A 12,220-nucleotide genomic window follows, 5' to 3' on the forward strand; every position below is an offset into this window, starting at 1 on the left:
GAAGAAAACAGTTTTTGATTTGAAAGATCATTCCCTAGTATGACATACTAAAAATAGAACTTTTCAAATAGAAAATCTATATATACTTAAAGCCATCAAAACGTCCTACAAATTAATAGCGACATGTAAAGTTTACTGAGTACTTACACAATGTCAGACTCTGTGCTATTCCACAGAATATTTAAAAGCCATTTCTTAAGGGATCCCTCCCTGTTACTATAATACCCACTTTATAGAAAAGGCAAACTTGGTCTGAAGAGATTAATAACTGATCTAGGATCACAACACCATATTAACTAGAGTTAGAATTCTAACTCTCTTTTCACTGACTCCAATGTTTCCACTCGAATGTACTTTGCTCTATTGTTTGCTGAATAATAATTGTGAACCTCTGACATTTTCTGTTTCCATCATTAGAGGTGCTAGAACACTGTATTTGCTTAGATCCCCATCTTCATGGCAGCCTAAGGGTGGAAAAACAAAGTAATCTTTAATGTAACAAACCTGAATAACCAGTGATGAGATCAGTCCTTTTAAATCAAATTTTGATCAAAGCAAATATGCATTTTCTTGTTTAACACTTACTGAGCATCTACTATTGGCAAAGCATTCTCTATACATATAAACACTACAATTTTTAAGGAAGTAAACTATTCAAATTGCTTCAGCAGAGTATACACCTGTAATGGGTATCGCCGATTTTCACATCAGCTGCAACTCTTATGAGTAAAGAAAACAAGTAATTTTTAACGAATGTCTTTTTGAACAAAAACGAATGCAGCAGAACTAATAAAAGCAACCACTGATGACAACATAGAAAGTTAAGCACAAAATCCTGTCTATCTAAGGAGTAAAAGCTAATAAATTCTCCCACTGAACCATAGATTTATACTTGATCTTACATAATAGAATGTAAATACAACAACCACAATCAAGAGAATACAGTCGTGGAAAGAAGAGCACCATCCACAACTCCTGATAATGTCGCAGAAACATGTAATTCAAACCAGATCCTTTTTACATGGAATACTTGGATTTTACTAAATTTGTACATCTTCTACAAAGCCATCAGTAAATTCATACCACTGAGCACGGCTGGGATCTGGATACCGGCTCACTGGAGAAGCCTCAGAGATTAACGCTGCCACATTGAACAGTCTGTCATCTGCATCCTGGGATGTATATCTAACTCTGATGTGTTTACCCTGCTTCAGAACAAAATAGTCAGACAAAGTCAGCAGACTTTGGCAAAGGATGCTTTTTCCTTATTTCTTAGCGAGGAGAAAGAAAAGAAAGAAGAGCTGTTTCTCCTCCAGTGATACAGACTATATTCTTACTCAGTTTGATTAAAAAAAAAAAAAAAGACCAGTTTTTACTAAAGGACTTCTAGAGAAGCATCATGACAGGGTTCCAGGGGGACACTGAACCTCATCTCTAGTACTTTTGTGCTCCATCAGCTTGGCCAAGTGACTTCAACCGTCTGCTCCAATTTCTTTCATCTACGATGTGGGGATAATAACTATGTCGGCCTCAGTGAGGACCTGAGTGGATCAAAGTGACAACGTAAGTGAAGTCCTTATCATACAATGCACACTCAATTGAGATTCACTTAGCTTCCCAACTGTCAGCAATGACGAAAATGGTGGCCACGAGTCTCACTGTACCTGTTTGCTGTAAGAATTCCTCAGTCTTTCCGTCCTGACCCCTCCCCCACCACTGTCCCCTAGCAAGCGTGCTGTTCTATTCCATGTGGAACATTCCAGCTGAGCCGGTTCTCTGTGATCTTCCAAAGAGAGAATAAGGCTAACCCCAAAAAGATATCCTGATGCCTTTTGTGGACATCATGCTAGGTGAAGTAAGATGGTCACAGAAAGACAAATATCGCATGATTCCACTTAGGTGAGAGATCTACATGGTCCAATTAATAAAAACAGAATAAAATGGTTGCAGAGGCTTCAGGAACATGGACATGAGGAGTTGGGTAAAAATTTCAGTTATGCAAGACTAAAAAAAATCTAGAAATTGGCTGTAAAATGTTGTGCCTACAGTTGAATACTGGACACTTAAAAAATTTAATAACAGGGTACATCTCATGTTATGTGTTTTTTTTTACCATAAAAAAATTGGTATCCTGAGATGCTGAGCTATGCTAAAGAGGCTAGGCTTCCTATATATTTCATTCATTTTTACTAAATCCCTAAGAAAGGAGACCCAAAAGATACGTTCAAAACTTACATTACAGTTAGACGTTATCTGACACTTGGAGCCAGATTCTCCCAGTCTGTCAGCTGCTGTCTGTTAGAGAAATTTTATGCCTGGAAGCAGTTGGGGCACACAATAATTCATAAGTGTGACTTCCAGGAACACCCACTTCACACAATACCAGCATTAAGCATCCAAACTCCTCAAGCTGTAAAATACAAGGATAATGGCACCAATAGAATGAGGATTTTAAAGGGGCTGTGATTTCAAAGATTTCAAAGCTGTGTTATTTAATCGCACAACCCTCTTGTCTTTTCCCAAATATTAATTTCTCAGATTAAGTAGGAGCATCTAAATTGGTATCATGGGATCTGAGAAAAGAATTTGTGCTTCTCCTAAATATAAATAGTAACATTGTGGACTATTATAAAAATAAAAAGGGGTGGCAAGGAAGGAATAACATTCTCAGGAATTGTAAATGCACAGCAGAATGATTACAACTTTGTGTCATGCATTCTGTCATTTCTAATCACACACAGATAAGACTTCCCATACAAAAAAAAAAAAAAAAATTGATGAGCATATAAGCTCACAATTTCAGTCCTGAATTTAGTCAGGGAGTACCTTCACTGGCCTCACAAAATAAGAGAGAAACAGCCACATTCTTCAAACCATGTTGATTAAACACTTAAAACAGGAAGGAGTCAGGGAGTGATGGATTTTAAGTGGACCAATTCAAGCCCTTTCTTTTCAGGCTATTTCTTTATCCTTGAATAAAAACGTAAATGTGAAAAAACAAAAGCCTTAAAGATTTTGAATCTCTTAACTAAGCAGGCATACTGTGACATTTTTCAGAATTCTTCATAATACTGGCCTTTTTAGTTTTTAGCTATTCTGGAGTGTGTTTCTTTAACTGACATGATTTTTGCTGGATATCAACTTTGAAGGTATTTAAGAAATAGAAATAGATAAATGAAAATATTTTTTAACCTCAAGATCTAAGAGAAAATTCTTACAAATACAGTATCAGCATTCTTGATGATGTTTTAAAATAGATATGTACATTTAGGGACCTATCAAGCACTTAAAAAAAGATGACTTCTCAAGGCAATTTGCAAACCTTGGTTTCATCGAGATATATGTCAGTATAAATCAGGAACCTTCAGTTCACCGTTTTTCTAAACAAGTGTGCCATAATCTTTGCTAGCTCTGTTTCCGTGAGACCATCATAAATCTACCACACTGCACTGTCTCCTCAGACCACAGTCACAGATTCAAATACTTGAGCAAAGTGAACTACACCTTCGGAGAGTCTATATCAGAGTTCGTAATCTCCCTCACCTGTGGTGCATGTTTCATTTTTAACAGTCTTCCTAGAAATGTACCCATCATGCTTCAAATCTATCCATTATTATCATACTCTGTAGAAAACTACCTTTTTTCTCTCAGCCTAGCAACACGAAATAGGAATGGACACTCCTTTTTAATGTCTGTACATAAATGGTTTGCATACAATGTCTACTAAATTAGCCAGGGTGGACTTTGGTGGATTGAATGCAAACAGAGACTCAATTGGTATAAAACATTTTTCTCAGTTTGTCACTGCTGATGTGTAATGTGCTTTGATCTAAAACTGCTAATATCAACCAAGAGGAAGGGACAACTAAGATCCATTATTTTAGATTTATTTCTAATACTGAAGGTGTCTACTAAAAAAAAAGTAAAATAAAAAAATGAAATGATTTAATTTTCAGTTTTCAAACTTAAAATGGTATATTAAAGTCAGAAAAAAATGTTTAAACCTTTCCCTTTCTGGAATTACAGTTTATAGTTTTGTATTTATTGAATGCATTCATAGGCTCCCTTAGGATGTGAAATGTATGGAAATATATGTGCATTACTAAAGAAAGAACTAAATTTATTCTTTCCCCACATCATGCTCTTCTTTGCAGTGGAGGTTTTTAATTCAATACAGAGCTAGAATGAGATGGAGCCAATTTCCTGGTCTATATGTGTGACAAATGCTAAAAGTGGCACAAGATTAACAAATTAGTTGAAGTATAGATCTTAAAAGATTTTTTTTTCTGTGTGTCTAAATCAAAATTCATACTTTATTTGAAACGAAGCCTTCTTTAGAATTCAAGAATGACCAAAGATCTTTTATTTCTCTGTATTTAAGATGAAAAGAGAGGATGTATGACAACATGCTAGCAATTTTTAAAGCAAATTGTATTTGTGGGAAAGCTTACAAAGATTATATATTTGGAACATAAAATCATTTTCATTGAAACATTAACTCCAATGTATGATTTAGCAAAATAAAAATAAAAATTATTTTCAAAATAAATAGTTATTCCTAAAATAAAAGCATAAAATGAATTGCAGGGGTAAAATTTATTTATTTCTCTATTTTGGGGTAAAAATAATGTTCACTATATTAGGTCCCAGATAAATACGTTTACTTTTCTAGTAGCATTTCTTGTTTTTTGATGTTAAATGAAAACTATCAAAGCTTAGCTATTTCACCTAACTTCAGAATCATGTACTTGATATATATCTAACACCAAACAATAAAAACATCTGTGACAATAAAAGCATGGAACAGTTGTGGAATTGTTTAATTTAGGAGAAAATAGCTATGTTTGATAATCACATGTGCATGAATGGATTTCTCCTCTTTGTCAAGAAAGTTATATTTTGCAAATGGTCTTTTGTTTTTCTGAAAGGAATCAACTTATTACGTGAAAGGGATTTTTAAAAGGTATTCTGAAATATGTGTTTTGGATTGAGCTCACTCACTGAGGTTGAAAGCCTTGTCACACAGTCCACCTGTTTTGCTTGGGCTTAAATTATATAAAAAATACAGCATCTTAAAGCAAGCACAATCTTACTTCTTGTACCCAAACATGATAACATGCTTAAAATTCAAGAAGAGTTCTATGCAGGTTGTATGTCTCAGTCACCCAATCTCCTTTCACATATCTGTTCATGTTGACAGACTATGTCATAATACATCAGCAGAAAGATCAGCACAGAAGAACAAAATTTCATCACCTGACAGCAAGAGGAAAACTGATTTTCAGTATTAAATTAGTAAAAATATACCATTACCTCACTTCCAATAAGTCTACTACCTTTAAAGAAGGTATCTGCTATAATCAGAAATGTATGCAAAAGCTATTAGGTTCATTTATTTCTTTGGTATCACCCTATGATTGACAGCCTATTTTCATTTTTATCTTTTATAAGTTATTTTATTTGCTATATCTTGGGAGCAACTTAGAGAATCAAAAAAATACTATTTATTCCTGAGACATGTAGTATTACATATGTAAAAATATATATCTGCCAAATGTTTGGAGGACACTTTATCCAAGACTAATCAGGAGCAGAAACCTACTGTCCATTGAAATGGAAATGGGTATTTTAGCTTCTGAGAAAAGTTAGGTATCTTTTTCATAGAATGTCTCCCTCTGTTTGGATTTCAAGAGAAATTTAGCAATACCTGTAATAAATAATGTCTTTTGCAGCCCTGGGCATCATCTGCCACTTAGGCTTTTAATTTTGCCCCTGTTTGAACACCCTACAACATATGCACTTCTCTTTTGTCTATTATCCTAGAGTTGTGCTATTCCCAAATATTGACATCATCTACTTTTATCAGCATTAACTGCTCTGAAGCTTCCCAGGCTCATGCTCGGCTCTATTTCTTCCTATTGATTATCTTCCTCACTCCAGCAGGTAGCTAGCCAGCGAGGCTGTCCTGAGAAATAGCTTCCAATGACTTTATACGCACAATTTACACGGAATTGTTTAAAGAAGATATTAGCCTCAATACAAATCAGTGAACCTCATTTAGTCAATACTGCACAATTCCGCTGTTGGCACCCTGTCACATGTTCGACTTTACAGTCAGCTGCTGCACCCAATCTCCACATTAGCCATAGTATTTAGTTTCATATTAAAATGAAGACGGGGTTTTCTTTTTTTTTTTTCACTTTTGCTTTTCTTTTTGAAATCTTTTCAGTATATGTTTTACATCACCTCACCGGGCCATGTGATAGTAATATATTTTGAAATATAAAAACCTGAGATTAAATGTTTGATTTTTGACAGTGTTCTTAAATATAATAAATTCAAAAGGAAATACTGTTAAGTTAAAATGGAGTGTTTTTCATTAAGTCCAATCAAATGGTAGACAACAAAGGATCTTTTATTTGAGAATATGAAGTGAAAATGAAAACCAGAAAAACCTTACTAAGAAAAGGTCCAGCTAAATTATATTGGAAAGAGGTCTCCAGATTGAGCTTGGGTGTTTCTTTTGCTAAAAGTGAATTAAACTAAGATATGTTATGAAGAAATATTTTACAAAGAAGCAAAACTTAATGCTTTGTGGAGATGAAAATAAGGTCTAAGGACGGTTGACTTTGAAAATAATTCGAAAGAAAGATCACATATGAAAAAAATTGCCACAGCATCTGATCTTTTCTTATAATCATAACAGGGAAATGTTTGGGGGAAAGTAATGCTGCCATGGCAATGCTGTAAAATTCTAGAAGGGGTGTTTACATTTCAGAATTACCCCTCCTTAAACTACTGGTTTATGATAGCTAATGAGATGATATCCAAATGTTGAAAACGGGAAAATTTAAATGAAAATCTAAATGTGAAATATAATATAATGAAATAACTAAGCAACATAATACTACTCTGAATGTTTGTGCAAATATTGCAAAATGAACTGCAATACATTAAAATTCTTTAGTGCTTGTGTAATACATAAGTGAAGGTTTACATATAAAAGTTTTAGCTATCAAAAAAAAGGGATCTTTGTATCATAGTATCCTAAATTTTTACTTGAAAACATCACTAACATCGTGGGGTGTGTTCTGAAAAGTTGTCATTAAATCTATTTGCATACCTCTTTGTAAATTGAAGTTCAAGGTAAGAATAGAACAGGCTGATCAAAACAGTTTATTTGTTATCAAACGCATCCTTTAGCTTTACTGTTATCAAATGCATCCAAAAGCTTTACTTCAGCTGAATGGCAGGAAGCTTTGGAGAATACAAATGGTAGAGAAAACAATCATTTCAGTTTTAGAGATTTTAAAGGGCTGAATATCTTTTATGTAAGGAAAGAGTTGAACAGAATGACAATTTTAAATGAGTTAGTTATAATAATAGTATTTTGAAAATTAATATGGGAAAGAAATTAAAATCGTATAACAAATTATGGTAAATATTTCTAAATTTTCCCATTTTCACTGTAAAATGTTAAAGGTGATTTTTGTATGACCTTTGCTTTCATTTCTTTTCTCTTTAAATATCACTGGTAGGGAACTGGAGCCCTGAAACCCAGGTAGAGAAGACACATTAAAAGATGGTCAGTCTATCCTGACTGTACATCTTCTCACACATTTATTGCAAACTGACAGTCATATAACAGCTTTTCTTTTTCATCACAAAGATTCAACAAAGAACAATTCCAGTATCAGGGGGAAATTATACCCCAGGAAAAAGAAAGATGCCATAACTGCATATTCAGGCTGCATAAATACAAGTGTGGCAGGATAATTGTAATATTTGTGTGACAGCGTTTTACAAATTAAAGAAGTCAATAATCTAAATTTGAGAGTATTTAGGTGTAATTATACATAAGTATGTAGGCATCCTGTATTACATGCAATACACAAATATAAATTTCAGTTCCAAATGAAATGCACAAACATCATTAGTCTTTCTTTAGTTTAAAATATTCTTTTATGAATATGTATTTATGTATTAAATGTATCTCTACAAACTAAATTATGAGATTCATGCTAGTCTGTATATCATGATATTCTAATATTAAATAAAATTGTATATTTTATGTATTCACTTAAACACAAGAACATTCTCAATGACACAAATGTAAGCACAATATGCACAAATGGACATGTGTTTAAACAAATAGCAACAAAATAGTCAGACAAACATTTCAAGTAAATAAAGATGCTGATTTAAAAAAAAAAACCTTTCTAAATTAACTATAATGCTTTAAATGTAGGTGAATACTGTTTTCAAATTATGTTAAAACAAAATTCTCAATGATTCTCCATAGTAACTTCCTAAAGAAGTTAATTTTTAAGTAGTTTTGATTAAATTTCCAAAATATGAAGGAAAACTATTTTTATTTCTGTCTGTTAAGACCTATGTAGTGAGGAAAACATGATTCCAGATCTAAAATTCTTATAAATCATGTTAAAGATAAATGTTTAAGATCTATAGTGACCACCTGTATAGTTTACTAAGATGATGGCAAAAATCATGCATGTCATTTCACTGAATTATTTTTAGTTGCTATAAGTGCTATATTTAGTCCATTTATTTCAAATAAATATTTTTTCCGTAAATATTCTTACTAGTATTACCTAGTCACAAATAATATTTTTCCATAAATATTCTTACTAGTATAACCTAGTCACAAAGAATATTTTATACTGAAAATTAACTTAAAAAAAATAATATTGCATCCTATGGGATACTCCCCTTTCCAAAAGTATAAATTTATCCAAACTAAGCACACAAACACACACACACATTCATTTTGCCAGGAGAAATTGTTTTTATCATTAAAGTAAACTGAAAATGTAGCCATTAAAGTGATTATTACATTGTCATGTATGAAATTATGTAGCTGTTAAATATATAATCATTTTGTTTAAAGAATTTTACATAGTTAACAACATATTGGTAAGTATTGTCAATAATTTTTATAAACTGTAAATATTTTAAAATATCAACTAACACATGTATCTATTCAAATTCTAAGATAACTTCATTTACCTAAGAATGTAAAATCAAACTAAATAGCTAATTGAGATATTTCATAATCTCTTAATTTCATAGAAAAATATGTATTAACAATGTACAGTATTTAAGGAAATTAATATTAGCCTTCTTGTACACAGAAAGCACATTTGTGCATCTATTGCCATCTGTGTAAATACAGAGATATCATTATATGTATATATATATATACATATATATCTTGTCAATTGATGTATTTTGTGTAGAGAAGGAAAGCATTCTCATAATCTAAATTAAAGCAATAAAGGGGTGTAGGTATGTTTGTAGAAACAGAGGAAAAGAATTGGTAGCTTTACAAAGAGTTATTAAAGTAGAATGTAAACATGTTTGAAAATGAGTATGAAAGCATTATACTATATACAAAAATCTCATTGATAATTTTTCTTCTCTCTCTCTTTTTCTGTATGTGTGTGTGTGTTTGTCTGCTAACAAGGAAGTGAATATTTGAGATGAAGGGAAAAGATAACTGTATAGAAATTTCAAATAGGGCATTTTGGTTAAAATTACTAAATTAAAATTTAAATTCAATTGGGTTTTCTTTCCTGAAACAGAAAATGAAGAGCTCATAAGATGGGCATGAGAATCACATCATATTTTGAAATATTTCTATTACAATTTTCCCATATATATGTTTGTATCACTAATATACTATAATATTATAAGATAGTCTCATGGAATGTATAAAAATAGCATGAAAAAAACCTGAAAGGGTCATCTTTGTAGCATAAAGATCAGGACTTCAAGGAAAGAGAAAGTTTCTTATCATTTGATTCAGCTATAACTACTTTAAACCTCCTAGTTTAAGGAGTTTTATGTATATCTACTTGTTGGTTTTTCAAATTTGTCATTGTTTCAATATTTTAGGGCCAAAAGACAATAATACGGCGGGATAAAGGAGAATTTACATAGTCACCTAATGGTTACCATCTTGGCCACTTTAATATTATGCATTCAGATAGTTATAATCCAAGTAATTCCAACGCTACAGCATCCAGGTGATGCAAGTAGATGCCTTCAACAGAGAAGAGCCCCCTCATAGCAGGTATCATTCACTAGCACCTGACTACGTAGATTCCTCAGGCTTTTAGTCTTACAACACATTTCTATATAAAAAGAACCCACTTTAACTAGAAGGGTAGCAATGATCTTTGTCCTGAAGTTGACAAAAAGCAGTAGACAAAAATTTATCTGTAATTCTCAAGTGGACATGTCCATTTCCTAATTCCTAGACAATTAAGGAGGATAAAACTGTATATACCCTGATCACCTTCCTTTCAAAATGATTAAACTCATGAGATAGTGGAATCAAAGCAAGTTATAGAGGTGGGGGAGAATATAAGGGAATGGAGGGAGAAAAACCTTTTTCTTGGCTCCATAAAAGGTTGAGGGCCTAGTTATTTTTAAGTATAATCCAACCAACCTCTTCTCATGCTTAGCTTCACTGAGTGACACTATTTGTGATGCCCAGTGTGCTGAAACTGAGCAGGTTGCTGTCAGTTTAAAAATGACTATAATAAAAGTGACCATGAAGATGGATCTTGTGATTTTGCGTTTCTAATCAGTCATCTGTGAAGAACACTTTTGCTTTGATTCAGCATACTGGTGACAGCCATGATTGATAGTGCATGAGGATGAAAAAAGGTTATTAACTGTCTTCCTATTAAGCTCGATGTTTTACCCCTCTAGGTGCATCTCATAGTTTAAGTTAAAGTACTTACTCAGGTAAGGTCAAGAATGAACTCTATGGAGATGGTATCCATTCTGCTGAAAACGAGCAAGGCAGCCTTGCACTGACTTTTGTTTTTTAATTTAGCACTTAAACTACATTTAATTCCACCATTTTATTCATTAGCTAAAAAGACAAATTCTCCCTTTCCAACAGCATCCACAGCGAAAACACTAAATGTACAGAAAATAGTTTTAATTGTAAAGATTTGAACATAGAGCTGACTAGCAACATGTGTGTGGCATGTACATACATCTATATTTAAACAGATGGTCATATGCTAAAGAGTCTGAGGGTATGTTTGAGGGTAGACACTAAATTCATTTATGATGACAAAATAAATATCTCTCCAGTATATACAAAAAATTGTTTAATTGTAAATAATTTATAAGTGGCAGAGGAAAAAATAATAAAGAAAAAAATTACCATTTCTAGGAAATGCAAAGGAACTAATAGAATATTTAGATATTTGTTTTCATTTAAGTGTATTAATTTATGAACTTCACCTTATTTTAATTTTAAAATTAGAAATATTACAAATAAAGATGTGAATGATAGTATCTGTCCATGTCTGACTAGCATACACATGTTCAAATACAAATAGTCTTATAGAACCTAAGGTATTTAAAGTTGCCAAAAAAATAAATAAATAAAGTCGTCCACTAACTAAGTATGCTATTTCATTAAGTGAAATAACAAATTTTTAAGTGTTATATTTCCTGTACCCATTTATTCATACTGAAGCTAAAAATGTACTGAAAGGTTTTTGCACATTTCGTTGAACTTCTCTTTGAGAACATTTTAAATTCAAGTTTGTTCCTGGAAGATAACAGATTACATATATGCATTTTCATTTAAAACCATGGAATTATGTTTCTTTATACATTTCCCACTATAAACACTCAGTACCTATCAAATGCAATGCGAATTAGCAAAAATATTAAAGGATATCAATAACTTGGCACAGTTAACTATTTAAACTATAACCAAATTTCAGTTCTCTGTGCTTGATGGTTCTTCATTGAACAACTCTGCAGAGTGGCACAGAATAAGAAAATGTTACCAGAATGCTATTAGAGTTTCACTGCAGGGGAAATCATATTATGTCCAAAAGTTTTCTCTAGCATATCATGACCTGTTTCTCCAGTCAGTTATTATACCCATTTTGAGTCTGTAATAAATTATATGCTGAAAATGTACTGTTTTAATATTAGGATCCATCAACAATGAAATACAGAGAAAGCAAGGAAATGAAGTTCAGGATTTCATTCAATTTCTTTCTAGAGCCACAAAAATTGGTTCTGTCCTACTTTGCTTAATATTACAATTGCTGTTTTAAGAAACCGTTCCAGTCCTCTAGGATTTTATGCATGCCAAGGATAATTTAAATACTTATACACTTTAGAGCCTAAAAAAGTTTAGATGTTAGATCAATATGAAAGC

General features: G+C 32.3%; 1 long non-coding RNA gene across 1 annotated transcript in view; it reads right to left on the reverse strand.

Moving 5' to 3' along the window:
* LOC122678976 overlaps positions 1-8,003 on the reverse strand; it is a 31,466-nt gene extending 23,463 nt beyond the window's left edge. Inside the window, exons 1-2 of the long non-coding RNA XR_006336299.1 lie at positions 7,124-8,003; positions 2,236-2,410 (exon numbers count right to left, since the gene is read on the reverse strand). This is a non-coding gene — a long non-coding RNA (uncharacterized LOC122678976). The remainder of the gene's footprint in view (positions 1-2,235; positions 2,411-7,123) is intronic.
* Between the last annotated feature and the right edge of the window lie 4,217 nt (positions 8,004-12,220).

The sequence above is a fragment of the Cervus elaphus genome, chromosome 21 (genome assembly GCF_910594005.1).
Source record: "Cervus elaphus chromosome 21, mCerEla1.1, whole genome shotgun sequence".
Lineage (NCBI taxonomy): Eukaryota > Metazoa > Chordata > Mammalia > Artiodactyla > Cervidae > Cervus > Cervus elaphus.